The sequence below is a fragment of the Hylobates moloch genome, unplaced genomic scaffold, assembly GCF_009828535.3.
Source record: "Hylobates moloch isolate HMO894 unplaced genomic scaffold, HMol_V3 SCAFFOLD_20, whole genome shotgun sequence".
NCBI classification, from domain to species: Eukaryota; Metazoa; Chordata; class Mammalia; order Primates; family Hylobatidae; genus Hylobates; species Hylobates moloch.
Genome location: NW_026652295.1, coordinates 32,292,409 through 32,302,375, shown reverse-complemented (window position 1 = coordinate 32,302,375; position 9,967 = coordinate 32,292,409).

Below are 9,967 nucleotides of genomic sequence, written 5' to 3'. Positions count from 1 at the left end.
TGTTTCTTGCCCATGGTTCTTTCCCTTCCCCCCAAAGCTATGTCTAAGGAATGGCAATGTGTGGACTTCTTGAGCACCAGCTCTGGGAGGTGGCTGGAAGGGAAGGTGGGAGAGACAGCAGGACGCGGGCTCTGCAGTTCCTCCCAGACCTCTGGCCTCTGCCACCCAGTGACCAGTTCTCGAGTAAGCTGCATAACTCTCACAGCCTCAGTTTCCACATTTGTAACGTGTGATGGCCCTGTCTTACAGAGTGGCTATGAGGATTGCAACATGCAGGGTGCCTGCTTGGTCCCAGTGGGTGGCCAGAAGTGGGGGCTAGTGGGGCCTTTTTCCTTTGGCACCATTTCTGCCTCCCCTCAAGACCCAGAGGTTCCCCTCGGGTGCTCAGCACCAGCCCCGGGAGGAGGAGGAAGAAAGAACAGGGTGAGGCTGGATGAGGCTTCCCAGCAGCTGGTAGCGTCCCTTCATGAGGCCGACTTCTTTGTCTCCTCTGAGACCCAACCATAGGGAAGACCACTCATTGCCCACCCATGCGGTCTGGCAGGCACGTGAGGGTTCCCTTGCCAGGGCTGCTGAGTGTGCTTCTGGATCTCACTGCTGTCCTTCCTTTTGCAGAGGCCCCAAGGTCAGTCACCCCAAGAAGAAGGCAGCCAGTCCTGCCATGCCCCATGGGGCTTGTAGGCTGTTGTGGTCACCTTTCCCGTTCACAGTGAGAACCAGCCTGTTATCCTCGTCACTAGAGTCACACAGTTGGGTCCACAGTCAAAGGACCTGGAAACGCAACTCGGGAAAAAATGAGCCTGTCTTTCCCTTTTCTGTTCCTCATGAAAGACTTTCCCTCTGCCACGTTTTGTTTTAAGCCGAGAAGGGAGCTAATGCAGGGCTCTATTTCTGTGAAGCTGTTTGGAGAGCAGGAGCGAGATCAAAATAAACTAAATAACAAAAGGCCCCTGCCAGCCCAGCTCCTTCCTTTCTGGAACACAGAGCGCCTTAGCACAGAGGCCCTGAGGTGTGTCCTCGGCCTCACTCAGACAGCAGACATTTCAGAGCAGGCTCTCCACCTTCCTCAGCTTCTCAGGGCCAAGTTCCCTTTCAAGCAGCTCTTATTTCACAAGGGACAGTATGGGGCGGTGGGTTTGTCCAAGGGCATCTGTGGGCTGGAGCGATTGCTGAGAAGTCCCAGTTTCTCTGCCCAAATCCCTTCTGAGAGCTCCCTGGGCTGCAGACCTGTCTTTCTCGGTGATAAACGGCCCTCTCGGGTCACAGTGGACACCGATAAAGAAGCTTCAGGGGCAGGGAAGGGGAGGCTGTACCCCACAAATCTCAGCCATGGACATCCACCAAGGAGCTCCAGGCCACCTTCCAGAGTCTCAACTCAAGAAGACAGTAAACATGGCCATTTGTCACTGACTTATCATAAGAACTGCGGTAGCAGCTGTTCCCCTTAATTAATACACCATTGACTTTGAGCCTCAAAAAAAAAAAAAAAATCCCTTTGCTGAGGCAGGTGTGTGGACTCAAATCCATTATCCTGTCGGCCTCCCCCAAAAGGAAGGCGCGGGAGAGCAGTTATACGGTAAGTCACCCAACTGTTCCAAAACAGTCCTCCCCGGGCAGCCAGGATAGCCTCTCCACCCATCCGCAGAGAAAGTTCTAGACACAAGCAGAGAGTCTGAACAGAGGGTCCCATGATGTGCAGGGACACAGAGGCAGGGGATGAGGGCAGGTGGGAGGACCCCGTGGGCACCATGCCACCTGGTGCCCCCATGTTTTCCCAGGAGTGACGCTGCACACGGGTGGGGGTGGAGGCCTAGGGCTCAGCATCCTCAGGACCAGCTGTGGCCTTCAGTGCCTGGGATCTTGGGCAAATCACTTTATCCCTGTATCTAGGCGAGTTACTACATGAGCCTCTGTCTGGCTCATTCACTGCTGTGTCCCCAGCAGTCAGAACACTGCCAGGCCCACAGGAGGCACTCAATAAATATTCAAGAAATAGATTAATGGAAACCTCGATCCCAGAAGGAGGAGAACCTGGCAATGAGGTTTTTTTGTTTTGTTTTTGAGACAGACTCGCTCTGTTGCCCAGGCTGGAGTGCAATGGTGCAATCACAGCTCACTGCAGCCTCCGTCACTCAAGCAATCCTCCCACCTCAGCCTCCCGGGTAGCTGGGACCACAGGCACATGCCACCATGCTTGACTAATTCTGTCTTTTTGTAGAGACGGGGTTTCACTACGTTGCCCAGGCTGGTCTCAAACTCCAGGGCTCAAGCAATCCTCCCGCCTTGGCCTCCCCAAGTGCTGGAATTGCAGGCATGAGCCACTGCGCCCGACCTGGCACGGAGTTTCTAATGTCTGGATTCCTCCAGTTTCCTTTCAGGCTGGTTTTGTTTACTCGTGTTTCTTTTTCCAATCTGAGTGACTCTGATCTGCCACAGCCCCAGCCCTCCCACTGCCTTGCAGCATGCACCCCGCCCCCTGCAGGCTATCTCAGGGAAGGCAGCCTTGTTCTGACCACAGAGGGGACCAGGCTGGACTGTGAGATGGGACGAGGCTCCCAGACTAGCCAGACAAATCGGCCAGGAGCAGCTGTGTTTACTTGCATGTCCTTGAGTGGAACAGCCAGGGCAGCACCGAGGACCTGCCTAGCCCCCAGCACCACATGACAGAAGAAGCCGTGGTGAAGATGGTCTAGAGGCCGGGCACGGAACCACCACAGGATTTGTATAAGACGCTGGCCAGGAAGGCCCTCTAAAACATGACTTCTCACCAGCCCTGTGAGTGAGAGCTTGAAGCAGGTTTAACTTGGTTTCTAAAGAAAGTGATGGGATGTTTCTTCCTGCCAAGAGTGTGGCCCAGTTCATCACTGAGGCTCCTCCATGAAGTCAGGGTGATTGTCTCAGCATCGTGAAGGTGTGGTGAGATTCCACGGACAGATGGCTATTTTGCAAATCATGAAAGTGTTACCCACTAAGGGACCAGGACTGGGCGGCCCTGGCTGGGCAGATAAGCAGGAACAGTCCTGAGTACAGTCTTGGAACAGGGAAAGAGCTGAACAACAACCTCTGAGAAGAAAGGGTAGAGGAGGTATCACTGATGATTACAGCCCAATTTCTAAGCTGCTTCTGTTTAGTAAGGAGACAGAGGAAAGTACAGTAATTTTCTTCAATGAAAACAGGCAACAGAATTCCCTTTGCCTCGTTCCCCTTGCAATTAAGCCCTTCTCTGCAAATGAAATGATTTGGTTTTCATGGGGACTAATTTAAGCACACTGGAAGGACCGCTGAACTTTTTGATTGCAAACACCAACATGTGCAAAACAGAATCCAGCAGCTATGCCAGGCTGGTGAGGCCGCCCCACCCGTGGAGCTGAGGGCTTGGATAGGGTGAGGGTGGATGAGCCCTGGCTGGAAATCCAGCTCTGTTCCTAAGTCCATGACACTTCCCATGTGGCTGACCCTCTTGCCGTCTCCAGCTGCCATCTCCTCATCCCAAGTGAGAAAGTTGGACTAGATCTGAGCTGACAAACTCAGAAGTCTCTGACATACTTGGCAATGGTGGTGGGTTGAAGATGCCACGCGTTCCTTGCCACTCCTTTCATCAAGAAGTGGAGTCTATTTTGTCTCCCTTGAATCTCCGCTGGCCCCATGACTGCACTGACCAGTGGAATGTGGTGAGAAGGACACTGGCCAGCTCTGGTCTGAGGGCTCGGGAGGCCTCGTTGCCTCCCCTTTTGCCCTCTTAGGCCCTGAGTCTCCATAGAAACAGGTCCAGCTGCCCAGGTGGAGATGCCTTGTGGGGAGAGATGCCTCACCAGCCCCACCGTTCCAGCATCCCAGCTGACACACCAGATGCGTGAGTGCAGCCACTCTGTACCAGCCCAGCTGCACTATGTGAACAGATAAGCTGTTCCCACCACACACTGCCCAAAGGGTGGAAGCATAAGTAAATAATGGTTGTCTTATGCCACCAAATTCCTATTATTATAACTTTTTAACTTGAAATAGTTTAAAACTCACAAGATGATGCAAAAATAGTACAGAGAGTTCGTGTGTACCCTTCACCCAGCTTCCCCCAATGATAATATCCCACATAACCACAACATACTATCAAAACAAGGAAACTGACCTTGATACAATCCTATTAACTTAGGTGCAGGCCGTATTTGGGTTTCATCAATTGTGTGTGTGTGTGTGTGTGTGTGTGTGTGTGTGTGTAGTTTTTATGAAATGTTATACCATGAAGCTACTAAGTTTGGGGGTAGACTGTTACTCCCAATCGATAATTAATACAAGAATGGACAAGATCCCCCAGAAACACAACTCAGACAAACTTTAGCACAAGGTGAATGTGCTGGCTCACATAAACCAATCCACTAGAGGTAGGGTGGCAGGCCTCAGAGCAGCTCCACTCAGGGGCAGGGGAAGTATCAGGTCCTGGGCATGAGCCACATTTTCTAGAGGTCCCTTCTAGAGGACACAAATGAGATGAAGGAGGGACCCACCTCCCAACCAATCCCTGGGAGGGAGCACTGTGGTGGGGCAGGGGCAGGGGAGGACCGAGCCTCATGCCTCTGTTGGGTCAGGGCACAGAACCATGCTTGGCAGCTGGTCAGAATCACAAGGGCACAGGGAAGAGGAGCAACCCTCAAAGGAAGGGATGGGCACTGGGAGCAGAAGAGGAGAGGGGAGATATGCATTGCAGAGCAAAGGAGAGCACCCAGGGCAAACCCTGGGCATGCAGACCCCAGGTGGGAGGGGAAGGACATTCTACACTGGACCCAGAATAAGCATCCAAGAGGTATTGTGGGAACTGGGGGCAACCCTGAGGGATAGGAACGGCTCATATGCAGAGTAGTCCCTGAGGCCATTTGCCAAAATTCTGGCACCAGAAAAGATTAGATTTCCCCACCCCTTTGAAAGTAGGCATGGCCATATGACTTGCTTTAGCCAATGAAATGTGAATGGAAGCGACAAATGGCACTTCAAGACAGAGCCATTAAGAGCCCCTTCTTTTCCTCTGTCAGGGTGTGGTGCTGCAGCTGGGGGCTGCCCCTCAGCCTGGGCCCCAGAGCAATAGCGACTGGGAGCAGGAGCTCTAGCTGCCCCACAATGTACAGTGTGATCAAGAAACCAACCGATGTTGTCATAAGCCACCAAGAATCGAGGGTTTGTTACTGCAGCATCCACTGGCCTGTGATAGCCGGCACAGGTAACTAGCTATCGCCATCTTCCCTGAGTGGAGGACACACCTTACATTGCACTAGGGGAGGCAGGGGAACACCTGAGTCCTCTACCCACCAACATTCAGTGCCTGGAAGGTGGGGAATGGATATGAAGACTCCAGAAGGCCTATCCAGGCCCTAGGATGTTTTGGCTCTGCTAAGCCTTGGTGCAGAGACCAGGGCAGTGTCTGGCAGACTCTGTAGTGAGGCACTGCAGCCAATCCCTCCAAGCTGGCTACCCTTGCTTTGCAATTACCACCTACACAAGGTCTGGAGTCCCCTGAAGAGAAGAATGAAAGAAGCGGCACACAGTAGGTGCAGAGGCAAGGAGTCCTCATGCCACGCAGCCATGCCGGCTCCACCAGCAGCAGCCAGAGCCACAGCAGAGGATGAGGCTGCACGTTTGGGTGCTGCACAGGCAGGTTAGCAGTGAAGGGAGGGCCATACAGCAGTCCCAGGAGAGCCGGGGCCCATGCCAGCCAGTCAGCCTTGACCAAAGCTTGGTGGAAGAAGCCAGCAGGGCCCAACCAGGTCAGTCAGTGGAAGTGGAAGTGAGGTAGATGGACATCTCAGAGCGTCCCATCCCACGCAGGGACTCATGTGCACAGCGTGCTGCTGCTCAGTGCAGGCCCTCTGTGGAGCAGGTGCCCACGATCCCCACTAGGATCTTTTTTTTTTTTTTTGAGACAGAGTCTCACTCTGTCGCCCAGGCTGGAGTGCAGTGGCGCGATCTCAGCTCACTGCAAGCTCCGCCTCCCGGATTCACACCATTCTCCTGCCTCAGCCTCCTGAGTAGCTGGGACTACAGGCGCCCATCACCACGCCTGGCTAATTTTTTGTATTTTTAGTAGAGATGGGGTTTCACCATGTTAGCCAGGATGGTCTCGATCTCCTAACCTCGTGATCCGCCCATCTCAGCCTGCCAAAGTGCTGGGATTACAGGCCCCACCAGGATCTTGAAGGTGACTGGACAGGAGTGAGGAGCCCGGGCCAGAGAGAGGGAAGTGCGTGCGTGTGCATGTGTGTGTATGCTCACATGTAGGCACACTGACATGCACGCACACGCCTATGCTCCAGCCACCCAGTGTGGGGAGGGGCTTCCTCCGAGACAAACATGCTCCATGTACGTTATCAAATTTGCAGATGCCACACAGCTTCGGGGAACGATGGCAAATATGCCAGATGACAGAGCTGGGATCTAAAGAGAAGCTGACAGGCCGGAGCGATAGGGTAGATCTAACGAGATGAAACTTAACAGGGACAAGTGTGTTTATTTCACCTTATTTATTTATTTGTGTCCCACCTCCATATGCTGAGGAATTGGGAGGAATGAGGCTCACAGGAAGAAAAAAGTGAAACGCCCGCCGCCGTTGGGGCCACAGACCTGACTGCACAGGCCTGAGGTGGGGAGGGGGTGGGAGGCTGAGGTCGGTGTGGGCTTGGGGGTTTAATGATGATGGTCGGTTCTATGGGCAACGGTGGCTGGCAGGGGCTGGCAGGGGCAGGGTTGGTCTGCGGCTGCATCAATAAAGGTGTAGCATCCAGGCTGGGGAGGGCAGTGCGGGCTCAGGAGTCAGGGCACCTGGGTTTGAAGCCCAGGATCTGTTGGGTAGGGACACAGCTTCTTCCACACTCTGTCTCTCCTTCCCTGTGGCCCGGGCACCGCCAGCCCTCTCTCTCTTTACACATCTCCCTTGCAAGTCTGGCCTGGGCCTCTGAGATCCCCCAAAGTGCAGGGAAAACAGGTCAGTTTTGCAAGAACTTTCTCTCCACTCTCCCACCAAAGCTGACAAGGCTGGGCTTGGAGTTTCAGCAGCAGCTGAGGGTTGGGAGTTAGATAAGTTAGATTCCTCTCTCCCTTCTGGAGGGCACCTCCCAGTTCTCCAAGGGGGTTCTTACTGGCCCTCTCTCTTGGCTCTGGTTGGGAAGAAGGTTCAGCAGGAAGATGGTCACTTGTTCTAAACATAGGAGGGAGGGTTAGGGTGGTTCTGAGGACGCCTAAAGGGGCAGGGCTGGGCTTTGTGAGTGAAAGCCTCCGAAAACAAGCCCCAGCTGTACAGGAGGAGGAAGGCTTTGGGCTGCCCTAAGAGGTAGTGAGGCTTCTGTCATTGGAGATATGTAAGCAGAGTTATATGGTCACTCAGCAGGGATGCTAACCCTGAATGGACAGATAGAGCCGGATGCATGCACTGAGGTCTTGCCCTACACCGAGATGGTGTGATTCCAGGCAAGCTTTTGATGAAGGCTGGGCCGAGTTTCTCACCCACAGGAATCCAAATCCTGCTGAATGTGGTGCCTCTCTCCGGGGAGCTGTTTGCCTGGTCTCCGTGTTAAATTGAGAAGTGGAAGGAGTTTGAGGTAGCAGCCAGGGCTGAGGGTTCCTGAGCATGACCAGAGCACAGTGGCCCTGGAGTGTGGCCAAGGGTCACAAAAGGAACGGGGACTCCAGACCTCTGGGAACCAGAACTGCCCGGAGTCCCACACCTCATGCTCCCACACAGCTCCTCACTCCGCATGTGACCTTGTGCTCCAGGGAGGCTGGAACCTAGGAAGCCCCTCCCTGCCCTTCCCTGTTCCTTGTCCTCTGAGGGGCAATGAAGTCTGTACCCCAGCCCTGCCCTCTCAGCACTACTGAGACCCAAAAGAACCTGGTGTCTGCTGGGCAGGGCTGGGGCACGAACCTGTAGGAAGATATCACCCCCACTGCCGCAGCCATGGCCATCTTGCCAAGGGTCAGTGTGAAACCAGGCCCAGACCAGCCCACCAAATGCAGACTCCTGGGGCCCTGCCAGGCTCTGAGTGAGGATCTCAGGTCTGGAGGGGAGGGGAGAAGTAGGATCAGACCCCTCTTCACTGAAGACCCACTAACACCACATGCAGATATGACCCCATTATCCCCTTCCCTCCTTTCCCCTCCCTGTCAGAAGATAAGGAGGGAGGGGGCAGCTGGTTCACTCCTCACCCTTTGCTGTCCGTGGAGGGCTTCCAGGAAGCAGAGTCAATCCAGCTGCAAGGTCTGGAGGAGGAGGAGGAGTGAGTTCATGTTGGGGCCGCAGGGCCGGGTGGGGAAATAAGAGCCAGCCAGAGAGGGACAAGCAGATGGTGGGTGTGGGATGGCAGTGCCATCCACAGCACAGCTGGCAAGGCCTGGGCCCTGGATTCCAATTCCAAGTTCAGTGGCTTCCTGACTTCGTGGCTGGGTGGCCTTAGATGACACACTTTCTCTGGGCCTCATGTTCCCATCTGTATAATGGGAATGACACAGACACCAATCTCAAAGCTGCTGAATGGATTAAATGACATAGTGGACGGCGCCTGGCACACCGACAGTATCTGTTGTTGTTATTGTTATTATGAAAATATGTGACTACAGACAGTATAACTAAGAACAACAGATAGAAGTAACTAATATTCGGACTTCAGCTAATGATAAAGAACTTCTCAGAGAGGCAGAAGTGTCTCTCACTGGAGCAGGCTGTGCAAGGTGCTGAGCCCCCTGTGCTGGGAGCATTCAAGCGCAGGTCCTTGTGGAGAAATGCCTGTGTCGGGAGGGTGTGCGAGGGTGGCCAGCAGGGGTCAGCAGTGCAGCAGGAGGGGAGGAAGGCCAACCTCCCCACCAGTTCAGGGACAGGAGTGACACTGGGGTCAGGCTGCCTTGCTTCAGGGCAGAGTCCCCAGTCACTGGCCATAAGCCCAGGCTGAGAGCTTCTCACAAGTGTCTTGCAGGGGTCAGGCCAGGGCAGGGACAGCAGCCAGGCTGGGCTGGGGCCACGGGAGAGGGGAGCTCTGAGGCCTCCAGTGAGGAGCCCCAGGCTGAACACACAGGGGCTCCGGGCAGGCTGTGGGGCTGGAGCAGGGTTGCTGGCGTCCCAGGAGACAGAGCTCTGGGTTCAGGCCCCCAGAAGGGTCACTCGTGTGGCCAACATGGGGCCTGCTGACCAGGCTCTGTGCCTGAGCCTCCCAGCCCTCTGTGCTAGGGCTGAGATCTTCTTCCCCTTCTGAGTGCCACAGAGCAGGCTGCTAGGGTCCGTCGAGCCCCATCCCCAGCACTGAGCCCTCTCAGCTCCACTGGGGGCCTCCTGGGGCCAGGAGACTGAGGATGAGGAGACTGGGCCCTGGGAAGTCCAGGGATGCAACCTTGTCCCCAGACCCTCATCCTAGCTGGCACGGCCAGACAGAGACGCCCAGGCTTCTCCCTCTTTGGCCCTGCAGGCCTGCAGAGCATGGGGCCCGAGACAGGGCTGCCCTGGAGAGAAGGGGGTGTGGCAGGCAGAGTATGAAACCGTCCCCCACTCTGGAGAGGAGGGGAGAGCCTGATACATCCCTGCAGCCTGCCCTGGTGCACAAAGCCCCCGGAGCCTACTACTGGGGGCCCCAGCAGAAGATGAGGGGCTTATTTCTGCACCTGACTCTTGGAGGCTCCCATTCAGAGAGAGCAGCTGCAGCCCCGCGACTGAGGTGGGCTAAGTCCAGGTAAGAGCTGGCACTGTCTCACAGCTGTGGAGTCAGATGCAGAGGTGGCTGGGATGCCCTCTGCCCACTGTGGCCTGGCCAGCCCCGGCCCCTCAGGAGTGGGGTGGATCTTTCCTGGCCTCCTCCCCTGGGGGAGGCTGTGTCAGAGCAGGGCAGGCAGGAGAGAAGGGGACGGGCTGAAGGCTGAGCAGAGAGGGCATGGGTCCCTGGCAGGCGGGCTATTTTGGAGCTTAAGGAAGCTGATGTCCCCCACCTCGACACCCACTCCAGGA